The sequence below is a fragment of the Stegodyphus dumicola genome, chromosome X1 (genome assembly GCF_044657685.1).
Source record: "Stegodyphus dumicola isolate Sdum_Otavi_A_Nest chromosome X1, ASM4465768v1".
NCBI classification, from domain to species: Eukaryota; Metazoa; Arthropoda; class Arachnida; order Araneae; family Eresidae; genus Stegodyphus; species Stegodyphus dumicola.
In genome coordinates this window covers 75,359,845-75,377,608 of record NC_140780.1, presented here as the reverse complement: position 1 = coordinate 75,377,608, position 17,764 = coordinate 75,359,845, and the positions used below count along the sequence as shown (strand labels likewise).

General features: G+C 31.2%; 1 protein-coding gene across 1 annotated transcript in view; it reads right to left on the bottom strand.

Moving 5' to 3' along the window:
• Positions 1-11,391, bottom strand: part of LOC118191288 (uncharacterized) — a 385,781-nt gene extending 374,390 nt beyond the window's left edge. The window contains exon 1 of the mRNA XM_085807627.1: positions 11,127-11,391. The gene's annotated coding sequence lies outside the window, so the exon portion shown is untranslated. The remainder of the gene's footprint in view (positions 1-11,126) is intronic.
• Positions 11,392-17,764: the final 6,373 nt, after the last annotated feature.

The window sequence follows — 17,764 nt, the reverse complement described above, 5'->3', positions numbered from 1 at the left end:
ACCTGTTAATTAACATACAAATTTTTTTAGTTAATGAATTTAAGTGAAAGTAGAAAACTTTCCATTCCTGCATTCATACAACGCTTAAAAGGTTTGGAAGATAATATGACAGGACTTTTTAAGAACAATTTAAAATCCTCTTTAAGCTCTCAGACTTACAAAATCTCGAAATTTCCAAAACGCCACGTGAAAGAGACTGAAATTTCTTCGTTTATAATTCCAAAACGCTCCTGCTTCTTTATCACATGGACCGTTTTTCCTCACAGTGTCCTTAAAGTTACTGAGACTTGAACGCATACGCACGGCTTAAATGCTTAGGGAGGATTAAATATCTTACAGGATGGAAAAGAGAAACTAATCAGCAGTGTCAAATGCTAGACAGACAGTTAAATGACAGAGTATATAAATATAAAGTAAATAAAAAAAGAGAGCATTATTTTCTAGTATTAATAAAACCAATGTCAAACTAAATGCTGATTGCAGTGAAATAAATGCAATCAAAGTTAAAACATAGATCCATTACTGCTCAAAAATCAGCAAGACACAGAGTAAAAAATTTATAACTTTTGTTCTAATATCTTATTTTTGTTTGACCAAATCAGTAGACAAAGTGATAAAGGCCTTTAAGATCAGTCCAGTTCGATTCCCAGGGATGCCCTCCTGCGTGGAAACTTCCTCAGATTCTTCCATATATATGCAAAGGTATAAATCCTTAGGCTTTCCGAAAGGAATCTTCATGCACTTTCCTACCTCTTATCTCGAAGAGAAATAACAACAACAGTAATAATAAACATTCAATCAGGACTGCTTTTATGAAAAAAGCTTCCGAGTAATTCCAGGTTTAAAAGAACTGTTTTAAAAAGTTAAAAAAAGAACAAAAAAGGATAAAAAGCAAAGTTCTGTTTAGCAATGTTTTACGATTGACTACTTACAAAGCTCAGTTTATGCGTGTACTTAAGTCGTGTTCAGCAAGCTTTAGACTTGTGAGTCATAAATTTTATTGGAAGTAAAGCTTAACTCAGGAATAGGATAATAAAACTATGGCTCACAGGATTACCTTTCTTACCTGCTTATTTTTCTGCTTTTATAATCAATTTTGTCACTTCAAAACTTAAAAATTATGCGGTGTACACTAGTTCTGAGGAGGGAGTAAATGAATAATTAATAAGATTTAAAAGAGTAATATTAATAAAATATACAGATATTACTGCTAATTATTATCTTCAGTACTGTGTTTATTTGCTTATTGTGCATTACTTACTACCTGTCTTTTGGGTCGAAGCAAATGTTTTTGTCAAGTTCTGTAATATAAATCTAAAGATTCTTATTATTGAAGAAGCCTGAAACGGTAAATTTTAAAAAGAACTAAAGAAGAAAATTGCAGGTATTAAATTCTTAAAGTATTTATTACATCTAGTAACTTGATGATGAACCACAGCGTAAAAGACACTGGGCTTTCCTGGGACTGAGAGATGCTTAATAATTCGTCTTCAGCACCTCTTTGTAATGCGATTTTTTAGGAAACGTTGCATTTACACTGAGTACTATATTTCTTTGGAAAGATAAGATGAATAGCCTTGACTAAGATTTTGATAGATAAGGACTTAGGAAGTCATGTGTAAACAATACTAATTTGTGAAATTCCAAGAAATGTTACATTTTGTGAAGGCAGATTTTTGAATTCGTGGTTTTTTGAAAATTATACAAGTAAAACAAAATTTTCCAAATCATAGAATAAATGTTCCAGAAAGAAAAATAATCGATGAGGAGAAATATGCAAGCGGATATACAAATCTTAAGCATAACTGTTGCCCATTTTAACCAAGAGAAATAACCAAGAGAAATGGGCCTATTTCTCTTGGTTAAAATGGGCAAATGGTTAAAATCTATTCAACAATTATTTTACATATTTTAAATACTGCAAAATTTGTCACGATTTAGGTAAAAATTGATAAAATATCAGAGCAATCCATTGAATTAAGTCTGAAAATACTTAGAAAAAATAAATGAGATGTAAGATCTAACATGTATTACAGAATCGCTCCACAAAAATTACGGGACGATAGTTATAATATTAATGAAAATGTAAATAAATGAAATGCAAACTTTCAATTAAAATAAATGTTTCTGGACAAATTCTGCTCATTATTCATGGCAGAATATTTATTTGTGCATTTTATTTATGAATAGTTAGACTTCTATTATCACAGAATTTGTCTTAAAGCTTCAGATAAATAATTAAAAGGAAAGAGAAAAAAATGCTATCAATTTTTACAATGTAAATATCTGAACGCTTTGACTAAAAATGAAAGAAATTCTCGGTCACTAAACATCTCCTTTGGATCTGCACATTTACTTTTTCCTTCATTCCTAACATTCCATGTGTACATATCTTTCATGCATGCAATTTCTTTTCACATGTATGAATTATTAACATGGTTACTATTACAAGTATGATTAACTATTACAAGTTTAGCTATGAAATTAATGTTTAAGAATAAATAGTTCTTTTTGATTTTTTCTGCAGTTCTCCAGTACTTTTATAGTATTAACAACATGATGAGTTATAGTTTAAATCGATAGAGTTATAATTTTTATTCAAATAAGCAATGTGAAAAGTATTTCGAATAAAGAAGATACACGCTTTGGGGAGAGTAATTCTGTTCCATGATACTATTCTGTTACATACAGTTATTAAGTTTATACGTAAAATACTACATAAAAATTATGTGTCTCTTTCGTAATCTTTAATCAGAAAAGGGCTTTAAATTTATAAAAAATATTCCTCACCATTTTTAAATGTATATAAAAGATAAATAATGAGAATTTTCGAAGGGATTATTACTTAAAATTTTCTTTATCAAATACGCTTTCAAGAAAATTTGGATTTTGTTTCTTTAGTTATAGATTTAGGTATTTAATTACTCAAACTGAATTAGTTTCAACACTGTACAGTAATAAATATCTAATACTACATCAACAGATTACTGCAAAAATTTTAAACTGAATAATAATATTTGCTTAAAATAGCTTAAATACCTAACAATGAAAATACTTTCTTGATAATTTGTATTTCCGATACATTATGTTGTCTTGACCATTTACGAGGAACTGGCTTTCAGAAAAGGTCCTCCTAAAATGCATAAAACGATTTTTAGTTCATACTTGTGCTATTAATTATTATTCAAGCAACATTTTGTTCAGCCGATTATCTAAACATTATTATTCTGCCTTCTTCTTCAATTTTAGATGAAGATTTCCTCTTTATGTCGAATCAAACACTTTTTTCATTTAAATTTTAATCATTTTATAATAAACCCTGGAAGACATCAATATTAATATCTTTTGCAGTTCATAAAATTCTAAAAAAATATTATTTGTCTGAATTTAAATAATTCATATATATTTAGTACGCTTCCCGTAGCATGAAGGAAATTTTGAAACATTATGTAAGTTTTTCTAAGACTCACACCATTAACTTTATCACTCGATAGTTTTAACTCCTAATGAGTACCGGCTTCAAATCAACTATATTTTTTGCTTCATTGATTCAAGATTTGACTTTACGTAAACTAAATTCCTGTTAAAAATAGTAAACAAAGAAATAAATTATAGTAGTTTCTATATATGTAATAAAAATCTATGCGTTGTTAAAGGTAATTTGCAGTTTTCAGGAAAACTCTCCTGACGCGAATTCGACGCTTGCGATAATCAGTTATCGTAGTGAAATGCCATTTGACACTTTACGAGCATGATTAATGAGTTAACGCGATTTTTTACTTTAAATAAAAATTGTAGCAATAATTAAATTTGCTTTAAAACCGGAAACAATGTTAAATTAGTGAAAAAGATAGCTTTTGCAATTAAAAACGCTATGCAAAACATATATTTATGATTTATAATAAACATATTTCAATAAAATGTTAAAACTCTTTGCCAGGTTAGTTTTAGGAATTAATTTAGTTTTAAGATTCCACGGATTTGCTAGTCAGATTTGTTAAATGCTTTATCAGATTTTTAATAATTGCTTAAACTCTCTTACTTACGATAATTTCAATGCAAAAAGAATCAACAAGCTAAGAAATGCGGTGTACTTTAAGGCTAGGAGAAAAATTGCTCTCAGACTCCGTGATCCACATTCAGCTAAGAAACTAGATAAAAGAACCTGAGCTGCTTTCAGTCACATTTGAGCAGGCTAAGAAAATTTTAATTGATGCTGATCCTGATACGAAGCAAAACTTCGAAGTCAGCCGGAATCTTAATAAAAGCATTCGCTAGCTATGGCAAATTGCTTGAAAAGATGAAAAAGTCTAGTACCATTCAAACCACGTTGCTTTATTTTTTTCCCCCTGCAAAAATCTAGCTTATTCAAACTCGTTTAGTTTTTTTTTTTTTTTTCTCTTTATGTAACTTTTTCAACTTGATGATTTTTATTAACTTAAGGAATTCGCTTCTTAATGTAGCTTATAAATTATTTTCCTTTTCGAAATTTGGCTTACTGATGGATTAGTTGTAATAATTTCTATTTTTTATTTTATTCGCTTAGCACGCTTTTACTTTGCGTATATTATTTGGTGATTAATTAGTTATATTAAGCGACGTTTTCTTGCACATACTTATATGGATAATAGTAAATGATGAGATCGAGCTGCTATAAAAAAATGACAAAACTGCATTCAGTGCTAAGAAAATATGAACTACAAAATATATATGGTATCAGGCATCTCAAGAGTAATATAAAAATATATAATTAGCTCAGTGCTCAAATTAAAACTAACGTTCATGACATCTTATTACACATAACATGAACTTTTTTTGTAAATATATGAACGGCAAAGTTTTAAAGTATGATATGGAGTTAGTAGTTGTCTTGAGAAAGCAATTAATCCTCATGAATTTTCCCGTGTTTAATTAAAAAAATCAACACACAGTATCGAGTATCTAATCAATGAAAATTAATTAATGACTAGTTAACTAAACTTTTTGCTTAAAGTCGGAAAATGGCCTTTTCTTCAACAAATTTTCATATTTTTCATTTCATTTTCGTTTCCAAATGATATTTGTATTTTCATAAAAAACATGGTTTTTGAAAGCGTGAGATTTTGGAGGCTGAATTTTCAGAAATATTAGATATACAATGCGACTCTTGTTGCTATTATAGTCTAAGTTAATGAAAACTGTTCGAACCGAATATAAAAGAAGGAAGCTTTTTTATTCATTACTAGCCGCTACGCGGCCAGCCTTTGTCTAGCTTTTAAATGCACCGGAAAAATGCTTAAAAGAACAACAAACATTAAATTTAAAAACTGTACAAAATTTTACTCTGTAGAACAACTTGTAGAGACATTAGGTATTTTTGGAAGCAGACAAGATGAAAAACTAGCAACGCCTTCGCTGGGAATCGAACCACGGGCCTCTCAGTTACCCGCTGAGTGTGCAGACCACTACACCGCGAAGACTCGCTAAGACGGCGGGAGAAATACCTTATATACTCCCCCCTTTTAAAGGACGACTATGGTTTTTAGGGGACCCAATCGCCAAATCCTGGGTGGGGAGAATCATAATCAACCACCCTTTTAGTTCGGGCGTTACTGTAGAGACATTAGGTATTTTGGAAGCAGGAAACTTGAAAAATGAGCACCACCTTAGCCGGGAATCGAACCACGGACCTCTGGAATACGCGCCCACGGTGCAGACCACCACACCACGAAGGCATGCCAAGAAGGCGGGAGAAATACCTTATAAACTTTATTAAAAAAATCAATAAAAATGTATTACATATAAAAAATTGCAATTAAATAAGCAATATCCGTTAATACAAATATTAATTATCCTAATAAATAAATTAATCAAATTCCCGTTGCCTGATCTCGACGAGGCAACGGGAAGATAATTTAAACCTGTATCCAAGAGAAGCATTAAATTTAAAAACTGCACAGAATTATCGCCCTTTTTTTTCTGAGTGGCAACAGTGCTGATATCAGCAACAATGGCTGCGTGCCATCATTATCGATTTAATGCGATTTCATCAAAAACAAAAAAATCTCATTCGAATTTTAAAAAAATCGCTTCGAGGTTCACTAGCTCTTGTCTAGATGCACCAATGCACCAACTTTCGTAGTCCTGGGTCTATTAGCTTATGCGCAGTACAAACGAAAGACACACACACACAGGCAGACTATTCCTTTTATATATCCAGACAGATTAAGAATGATCTAAACTCAGTTAAAGATACAATTATAATTAAAAGCAAGTTAATGACTTTAGACCATTGAAGCTGATGAATTCAAGATACATGAGCTCCTGAAAACACAAGAATTTAAACCATCAGTTTTCACAGAAGATCGACTCTCTTAAAATTAATTTCAACAATAAAAAGTTTAAGAAGATACTAACAAACATATTCTTTTAAGTTGTATATCATTTGCTAATAAATCTAATCTCGAACATTTATAAGGGCCTTTTGCATTATCAATTTTGTTATTATCACTGTTCTTGAGGATTTTTGGATATATATTAAGTACTATTATTTTAATATCTGAAAATATATTATCCTGGCTAATATTTCAGTAGCAATTTAAAATTTAGTTAATAATATATAGATTTCGTATTTATGCACCATGCATTTTATATAATTTATTTAAATTAATTTATTTGTTTTATTCCTGTGCAATTATTTGCTTTTTCTATTTCAAGTTTACAGCAACTTACTCTACAATATGAAATGAAAAATATGAAAATATACGAGAATCACTCATTTGGTATGTCACCTTATGCAAAACCTTGTGTACCCAAGCTCGAACAGAAAATTTAATTTTAAATACTTCTGTTTCCTTTTCACATGCGCAACAAGAGTACCTTTCTACAAACTAGCTGCCTATGGGCCACATGTTGCCCCCGAAACAACTTTACACAGCCCGCAAATACATTTTTAATTACATAATTTTTATAAATATGATTCTTATAATTTTAGAGGCAGATAGGTATGGACAAAGCGCCGCGGCTGCTGTTAAAGGGAAAAGATATCAAATGAATAGGTTGAAACTATCTATGTAATTCATATATTGCCGCGAATACTGTGCCTCGCGCGACGTCTCTTTGACAATGAATGTTTGTGGAAGAGCTACCCACATCGCCAGCTGACAGTTGGTGGCACTTCAGTATTCTGGTGTTATCGTCCCCTATCCCCCCTTGTGTTGGTACTTCTGATACAAACTCTCCTCGAGTCAATCATTTGTTGGGTAGCTGCATGCAAGCTGCGCTTTTCATATTGCTATATAATTAATCAGCTAATATATAGCGTGTAAAAATTGTTTATTTGTGCTTTCGTTCCACTTAAATCAATACCTATTGATATAACTACCTATTAGTTAGGTAGTATATTGGATTTACCTTATATCAACACCTTACGTTAATATATGTATTGTGTTACATATATTAACATAACTGACTTTTAAATATTCTTTTCTTACGAAAATTTATCTTGTTGAATTAAAGTGTAAATAAAATTAAAATAGGGATTTTATTTAAGAGATTAAACTACACAAGCCATATCTTTAACAAAGGCTAAAACATATGGAAGAAGGAGGACGTGCTTCTCAAGACAAAGAGGAAAATATATGCCTTTGTGGGTGGTTTTCGTTCGCAATAAAATTGCATATTTTATTTGCAATAACCTAAAAAAAATTGTAGTTTCTCCCCTCTAAAGCTACAAACTTTACAACAAAATTCAAAACATCTCTAAGTTTTAAGCTGTAGTAAAAAATAAGCCAGTTTATATTAATCTACATACAAGAATGATATTTTTTTATTTTGAAAGAAAATTTGATAAATAAAAGAAAGGGAATAGATTGTAATTCTTTATTCTAAATATTTGTCTTACTTGGAAAATTTTTTCAATAAACTTAGTAAGTTTTCATAATTCGTATGTTTAAGCTTAAAGTAAATTATTTAGTGGTTAAATCACTGAATGAAATACTAAATGGGTTGAATTATTTGAAATGAATGTTGGCTTGAGAATTTAATATTTCGCTGTCAACACACTGAATTTGCAACGTGTAACCATCAGCGATTCTTGCAGCGATCAACATTTATATTTGAGATAGAAAATAAATATAAATTAGAATTTTTCCTGTGCGTTATTAATTATAATTATTATTGTTGTTCATGTATGTTTTGATAAATATTTAGGAAGTGAAATTTAAAATAATTTAGTTTAAATGTTTTTATTTTGTTACATTTGTTCTATTTTGTTACAGAAAATTCATTTTGTTGAAAAAAGAAAACAGGCCCTTCAGCAGCTTTGAGAACGTGCGTTCGGCTCACGTGCAAATTTAGGCCACTGCTTTGAACATTTATTAGCAGCAATATTTAAGATTTGATGGCGAATTAAAAAATATCTAATTTACATTCTACACAAATTTTTTCCCATCTAACATGGTCCAAATGATCCTTTATTAAAAATATTCTAATGGATTTCATTCTGAAAGAAAATTCTATTTAAAAAAATGTTAAAACTAACCTTTATAATACACATTTCACTCATCATCAAAATTTCTGAATTAATTTTAATAAAAAATTTCTCCCTTTCTTTATTAAAAACTTAATGTCTTTACAGTAACTTCATATCAGAATTGAATTTAAGTTGATGATGAATGAGAAATGCAGTAAATATAGTTTAATGGTACTAGAACATGTTTATGAATGTTAGAGTTTACTTATTTATTTGTTTTATGTTCGCAGAAATATTGAAAATCGACCGCCCTTAATAAAATTATAGTAGTAAATTACGGAGAATTCTTTTCAATGTTATTTTTAATTCTTTAATTCTTGTTTCTCATTTTATGTTTAAAATAAGGAGTTTAGTGTGCACAGTTTTTCAGGAATCTATCCCTAAATAGGAATGCAACTGAGCGTATTATCACCAGGAATATTTGAGTTGGCAATATATTAGCAGCAATTTTATTGGCAAAACTTCAACCAGTATACAGTTAATAATTCTGATGAAATTATTAATGTACCAATTTATAATCTTGCAGTTCTTGAAAAACACCAGAGAATGTTCTGTTTTTTTTCATGGACAAAACAGAAAATTAAAATTGAAAGGATTGAGGTAATTGCTATTATTAATATTATTAGCACTAAAAGTTTATAATATAAAAGTGCATAGAGTTTATAAACTAGTCTTTAATTTTTCCTAGATCAGAAGTAGATTTTATATTGAACCCAATAACATTTTGAACAATTAACCGACATTTCTACATTTAATCTTTGTATTTATCAAAAGTCGAAAAAAATTGTTAAAATCTTTAAGCATTTGTATTTTTCATTTGAAAAATTCAAAAAATGTATTCAAAGAATGAATGGGTTTTGTCCTCTTTTAAAAAAAAAGGCAGTTCAGATAAAAATTTCTCAGTTCTTCTGTTTTAACAGAAGAAACAATATACTTGTTAGCTATTAAAATTTTACAAATTTTTAGTTCTGTAAGTCTATTTTATGAAGAAAATAAATAAATAAAAAGGAAAACCATATTACTACATATTGAGAAGAAAATACATTTTATCTTTAAAATTTATTAAAAATTTAACGTTTCTTTAAACACTATTGAATTTATATATGCTCATTATCGAGATGTTTTGTAATTCACTTTAGAACCACTATGTTATTATATCAGAATGGTTTTTACAACTTATATAACACCTCGATTATTTTACTACATCAAAGCGATTTTAAGTAGAACCAACGGCGATCCATAACATTAAAAGAAAATTATTGCAGTTAAAGCGTAACGATTATTCTCCAACAGTATAATAGTTATTGCAGCTGATATTATACTACTATATAGTATAATTTATAACCATTGTTAATTATGTGAATAAAGTTAGAACTTTTTATTTTGTATGTCTGTTGATTCAGCCCTATTTTTGTCGCTTAATGTTGGTATAGATTTATTCTAACTGAAAGGGAAGAAACCTTCATTTTTTCGGCACCTAACTTTATCGCAAAAAAAAGTATTAACAAGTTAAATTGATAACATAGTTAAGCATTTCAAACGTTTATTAAAATGTGTCATGAAAATAGATTAAATATTCGCTTTTAGATATTTAATCTATTCTTTAAAATGTGCAATGATTTGTACTCCACACATTTCGTTTCCAAGAGTCCACGATATCTTTATAACGTAAGTGCAATGTCGTTTTGATTTTTTTAAATGAAAAGTTACTTTGAATTTTTCTAATGCAATATTACTTTGAAAAGTTTTCTTAACTTTTGAACAAATATGCCGTCCTTGGTGATTCAGCGTGATGTCGGCTTAGTTAAGTAATATTAAAAAGTTATAAAAATTTAAAACCTCGATAATTATTTATAATAATTACTAAAGAATATTTGAAGCATAAGCTGACAAAACCATGTTTATAGTGGAATTTTAAGCATATAATAAGCTATTAAATTTTTTGCTCAATGCGAGTTTTGAAACATGTGAATAATTTTTATTTTTAAATTTTATGTGTACTTAATATTAATCTAGTGCTAAAATATACCCTCAGCCAGCGGCTGAGTACACACTTCTGTGTTTACATAAGAGATGCAAATAATAAGCAGATAAATGCATATAAACCACATTCGGCATTATTAAGCATTAAGATGGGGAACTTTTAGAAAAAAATTTAGTTCATGTTTTTTTTTTTTTTTTTTTAAACAAAGGTATAGAGGGGAAGATTTTCAGCAGCGTATGACTGTAAAATAATACGGGAGTTACGATAACTTTTCATTGTGTTTTCAGATGATTTCTTTGTTACTTTAGAATAGTAGCTGAAATTGTTCATGATTGGTTGTTTTCAGCAAGACATTTCAGAAGAGTCAAAACATTTACACGTGGTAACTCTCGAATCAAAACAAGCATTTAGGTCACATCGTCCCTGCTTCGTGTTTAATCAAATATATAAAAACGCCCTAGAAAATTTGTGGCAATAAGTAAAATCCTTTAAAGAATCTTCCTCGTTAATGGCGCCTAGCAAGTGAAAAAAGAAAAGAAAATATATTGATTTCTTGACCGAAGTTAGGGGGAAAGCACGCTCGAGCCATAATCGGGCCAATTCATTAACGATCCCAACAAAACCACTTACCAGTCATCGGGATCGAGATCTCTTCCTGCACGACGTCCTCTTAAATGCTTGTGAGTGCTGATAGCCGCTGGTCACGGGCTAAAGTGGCCTTCGCGCACATCCCCGCGAGCACAAGGCTTGTAGGCCCTCGTGGATCTTGCGCTAGCCGGCACAGGCGATGAGTTTTCCCGGCGAGACAGAGATAGACTGACGTCACCACGCGAATGGTAGGCTCGTTTGCTCGTCTCTACTCTGTCTGCCGCAATCCAGGCGTTCAGCTGTGCGTGAAAGCTGTTGATACAGTAGCGATCGTCCAGTCCACGAGCTTGCCACTCGAATTCAGGGGTGAGGCGGAGGTAGAAGCGCGCCAAAGAAACAATCGATTTTTTGAATGGAGCCTTTTTTATGTTTTTTAGATTTGTGGTCCATCTCCCCACCCTCAGGATTTGATGTTTTTTATATGTAAGCGGACGACTCACTTGTTCGCTAGAGAAAAGAGAAGAGCGGAGGATGTTCAGGGGGTCTCCTCGCTAGCAACAGAGGAGGAAGACGCGGCTGTGTGAGAGGAACTGGATAATAGAACACACTACATTTTCAGCATTTTTGTTGATTTTTATTACGAGATCTAAAATTCTAAATGCTTAAATTTAGTTAGGAACATTATCCACGAAAGCTGTTCATACCAAAATAGAATTTTGTTCCATTTAAATAAGCGCTTTGTACACATGAATTAATTTTTCTTAAAATTCCTGCTATAAATTTGGAATTAGCTTTTACAGGCAGCACTTTCATGAAATTTAAATGCTTTCTAGCTGCAGTTTTTATTCGATATATGTCTATTTTCTGCTCATATATCAACTTTAATAAAAGGCAGTAAAACACCAGAACTGTTACTTACCGACGGTTTCCGGTAGCTACGGACCTGTGCAAAATTTATTCCTGCCTCGCGTCACTTGGTAAGGGATAACCTTTGGTGACGGCGTACTTGAAACAAGAGCTAAATTCGAAATTTTGAAGTGCATACATACCTCTTAATCATAAATGTGTACCTAATGTGTTTCAAATTAAATTAAATTTTGCGTAGCACGTTTTTAAATTTTATTCATAGTGACAAACTCAGACACAGCAATTCAGTATCGTTTTTGGCAGTGTCTCAAAAGTATACCAATGCTTTAATTAAGAAATTTAAAGTACTGTAATAATGCTTTCAGTTATAATTATTAAAACTGTATTATTTTTTCCCGAGTTCGTTCTTCAAAGCTACTCGAAAAAGTAATAATAAGATATCAAATTATAAATGCTGAAATCGTGTTAAAATATATTGAAAAATTATTCCTTTCTCTAGAGTTTCGATATTGGACCGTATTTGTCGGTCATTGAAAAGATGATATATTACAATGCAGATTTAATTTTAAAAAATTAAAAAATTTAAAATTGTTATCAAACTCATACGAAGGCATAACAATACTATTCCGTATAAATGATCGATGGGCATTTTTTAAGAGTTTATTCAAGAAATTGTACCATATCGGACAAATATATGTCTGAAAGAACTATGAACTAAGTTTATGAATTTATGATATCTAAAAATTTAATGCTTTCTAATACCTGTTATAAAATAAAGAAATATAAACTATAAAAGGAGCGCAATGCATTATACTGTCCTAAGCATGTTTCATATTTTGCTTTAACTAATATTTTTAGATAAAGGTAGTGCAAGAAACGTTCTTTACGTATGACTTGTGATAGGACAGACTAAAATAAACAACCGCGGTTGCAGCTGAAATTATTTCGAAACAAGAGGGAACTCGAGTCACGATTTATCTTTTTTCCGGTTTTTCTGCTAACTAAACTAGCAGCAAAAAGTGAGATTTGGAAAGTGATATATCTTTTTAAAAATTATTTGTTATGGTAACCTTGTAAAAAAGAATGGTAAAAGCGAGGTAATAATTTTTCATGATACATGACATGTGAGAGAATGTATGAAGGTCTATGATTCTCAGCAAAATGATCAAAAGCAAGCAAAGAGAAGGACCACATGGAGATCACACGAAGACCACACAAAGTTCATTGTAGACATGCAGAGAAAGACACTGCCGTTTTTTCACTCAGTAAGCATGATGAAGCTACTTCTTTATAAAAAGTGATATGGAAACTGCAATAAAATACTTCCGTTTATATCTTATACACTTATCCAAATATCAGGAAATTTACGCCTTGCATATACAGGGTGTTCTAAAATGGTGACCTCAGTTTTTATTTCCTAAAATATTCATGCAATACCATTTCGAGTAAACTGTATCAACAGGGGTTGTAGAAAGTTCTGCAAATATAAGATATCATATCTTCAGTGTCCTCTAAAGCAAAAATCTGAACAAACAGCGTTTGCTTTCAGTTTCTCCTTCAGTCTGGTAAAAATCACTTCGATTCCACTTAACAGCAGGTAATGGAAAACTCTCTACTATCTCTTAATAGTAATGCTTACTGTATACAAATAAATTTGTTCTCTTATATCTCGGCAAGTTTGCTTGAAAAAGCATGAAACATTTTGCAATTAACGTATTAAGCATAATGAATATTTTGCTAATTGGAATGCGGAGCCTTGTCAACAGTTAGATTTTATATCAGATATACAGAACCATCCAATTCTCAGCGCTGAACTATTTTCATACAGATCATCTTTATCTTATTTCAAAAATATATAAATGCAAGTACATATCTCCGATCAATATTTGAAGAAATAAAGCTTTTGTCCACGCTCTTTGAACGTCCAATACATAAGATGTGGAAGGGGGAAATTGCGAAAGTTAATAAGCTAATACACAGGCATAAATGGTATTCACAACTAACGGCGCAGAATACGATAACCTTTCGCATGCCATAAATAATTATAACTAACAGCAGGATGAGAAAGTAGGATATTGATGCATTTAAATATAAAAAGAGAATGCGATTCGTTACTTTGAGGAAAGATACAAAGCGTAACAGTTTCCTTATTAAATTATTTCAATCAGAGAGTTGAGTTTCCTCCTTTTTCTCTTTTCCTACTCTAGATATGTTTAGTTTACATTTGGTTGGGTTACATACGTCAGCCCTGTCTTACAAGTAATTAGCATAAAGAAGTTTATAATTTTTCACAGATACGGCATTTGAATCTTACTATTCATGTCGGAAATTTTATCCCTGTATCACGCCACAAATGGTTAACTTTATAAATGTATTTTAAAAGACTGGTTCTTACTCATTACGGAAAACTGCCCTGTTGGCATGAACGGAGGAGGAGGTTGCTGCTATAAGTCTCGGCTCAGGTTGAGTTCCAGAGAATGCGGGCATGATTTTTAGTGCTTTCGCGTTATTGGGGGTAGATTGCAAATATATTCAAGTTGCTGGTAAAGAAAGAAGCATAGGAGACCCTCGGTTATGTTCCTTGAGGTGTTCTTGAGACTAAGGTTCCCCGTTTTCTCGGGTGTAATTCGATAGCCTCATATGGTGCAACCTGAGGAACATTTTCGGTGATGAGACCGCTAAATGGCCTGTCGGGGAATATTCAGGCTTCTTAAATATTACACAAGAAAAGCTTACTATCTTTTGCACAATATTTAATTATTCTGAAGCTTGTTTATATGCTTAATTGATTATGGGAAAGCATATATCGTTCTGAGGGAAGGAATGTTTTCGTGGAGGACTTTACAAATTGTCTAAGGAAATTAAAATCCAAGTGTATTATTAAAAGTCTTCAAAATCCGAAAAATTGATTGAAATTAAAATTGTAGAAAACGTTTAGCCATTTGTAGTATAATTATAAAAAAAAATGTAAACACGTAAATAGCTAACTATAGATAATTTATTATAATTATTCAAAATGAATCTCTAGTATAAATAATGCTATCTGTTTTTTAAACGTTGCATACAGCTAATAAACCTTGATAAAATTCAGCTGTTCTTAACATCCTCTCCATTTATTAACAGTGTAGCAGTTGCTTCCTGTATACAGTATTAATTTTAATGGTAACTAATACACTTTAAGTTTCATTATCAAGCAACGTCACATGATTGTCCCCTGTAGAACATGTACAGATCAGTAATGGTTATAACTGACAAAGGTAACATCAGCTGTTATAATCATGCATAGAACGTTCTTTTGTTCCCCCCATTCCCCCTAGTTTTGTTGCTGCTAGTCTGATTACACGAAGGTAATTTGTAACAAATGCGATTATTTTCCTTGATAAGATTTGTTCCTATATGCGTTGAGCTAACATGAAATTGAACAGTCAAGAAGAATTACATATTTATGAATATTATTACTATTTTATTTCCCACTGTCAAAACAGCCTTAAAGTCACGTAAAATAGGTTATTTTGACATCCGAGTACATGAATAACGATAAGCGTTTTACTTCCGAAAACATTGGCTATCGATGCTTACTAAATTAGATAATGTGTATTGCCTTAACTAGTTTTATTTTCTCTTTTTAAAATTCTTAAGCATCCAAGTAAAAAAATAAAAAAGCTATTTTTGTTTAGAGTTTTTATAATGGCGATTCTTTTTTCTGTTAATGAGACGGAAAATTAAGGCCCTATAAAAAACATGGATTGTGGATTTTATGCTAATTTGGTAAGACTTCCTAATTTATTTCCTTACTCTAAGTTTTGCAAAATATGCATTATTTAATGGTGTATCTAACAGTAAATATTGCAGTATAGTTCCAGTTTCGCGAGGCTTTATGCTTATATTTCAATGAACATTACTAAAATATTCGAGGACGTTTCCTTCCACTTCAGTTACTAAACTATCTGCACATAATTAAAGCAATATTTTTTTTAGACTGTTTTAATGGGAATAAAGTCATTAATATTTTCTGCAAGTTTAACTGTTAGAAACGGCTTCTTTTTCAGCTTAAATAAAAATCATGAAAATATTTAAAATTACATTTTTTAATGCTAAGGCCACCATATAAGGATAGTTTTAAAAAAGTCGATTAACTGAACGAAAAAGCTTATAAAAGTAATTACGGTTGCATTATTATTCTAATTATGAATGCCGTGTTAACATCTTCTCGTGTAAGATATAACAGCATTTATGTGTATGTGGTGTATGCTGTGAAAATGACTACTAATGTAAACAATGACTATTATGCAATGTATGTAAAAATTTCAAGCATAAAAGTACTCATAAATACTTCTTAATCTTTTGTCATGCAAAGGATGACGTGGAAGTGAGAAGAAAAACTAAATATTTTTACGGTACAGTCGCTGGAGTGTATTTTATCTTTATTCGATTGTTTTTGTATTTGTATTAAATTCATTTTATTATTTGTTCTTTTTGTTGTATAAACAGTATCCATAGCAAAGCTTTTTTTCCGCGAGAGGTCGAACGGCTAAAGCTCCTAACGCTTGTAATTCGTCCTGGGATCCATCCTGAGTAACAGGCTGACTGCGTAGCTCTTTCGTAATTTTCCCGATGTGTAAATTGAATACAATTCATATTCTTAAAACGCCTTCCATGAAGCTTCTTTCCCTTCTTCTCCTATATTTCTCTTTCGGCAGATAGCCCTCTCGAGTTTTGTATTAATTAATTCAACCAACGTATAACACTTTTTAAGTTTAATAAATAATAAGTTGACTAATGTCATTGCAATTATTACTAGCAATTTCACAACAAATTCTGTATTGTTTCGATACAGAAATTCATTAGTATAAAGCATGCTCAGTAGGAAGATCATAAGTAGCGTAGAATAAATTGATGGCTAAAATTATAGAAGATCACATAATTTTATGACGTTCCCTAGAATAAGTAAACCCACCGGTGACCGAGTGAAGCTGAAAGCTTGGAATATTGACAATTAATGTCCTCGCTCTATTCAAGGCGAATAAGTGCGCTGAAGCGTGGGCTTTTATCGTTTCCTCATATGTAAAGTTAAGTATGATTTCGTTTCCTTCAAACTATTTTCTTCAGGATGCACATTTCCTTAGGCCAGTAGGCCTCCAATGCTTTGCGAAGGTTAACTATGTGATTTTACCATAGAAGAAATGCCTGACGAATAGTGAAATGGTGAATAAATTAAAACCAGTGAACTAAAATAAGCCAGGAAGGAGTTACTCATTCTTGTCTGATGAAGCTATCTCCCAAAAGTTTTAATATTTTCGTATTACCAATCCTATTACTTGGGATTATTTACAGATTAAATGTCACAAGACTACTATTATGTAAAATGAATAAGGATAATGTAATAATCAAGTTTACAAACTTTTAAAGGAAAAGAGAGACAACGTCGCAAAATCCGGTGCTGAAACTGAAAGGGTTAAAAGGGTAATAGGGGTTCTATCAAATCTAGGGTGAGCAGAACTACTAACAAGAGCATAATTTTAATATTCAGCTTGTAGAGAGATTAGATATTTTTTGGAAGCAGAGTCATGAAAAATGAGCAAAGCCTTCTCCACGAACCTCTGGAATACGCGCCCAGCATGCAGACCACTACACCACGAAGGCACGCTAAGAAGGCGGGAGAAATACCTTATAAGCTATATTTCGTTGAATTATGATACAGCTTTCAGAATTGGTATACTTAATGTATTCTCCCGCAAGATCTCATTATCAAAAAGGGTTCATGTTACTTTTATTTTCAGTTCGTTAACGGCAGAAAAATTTCCTATGAAAGC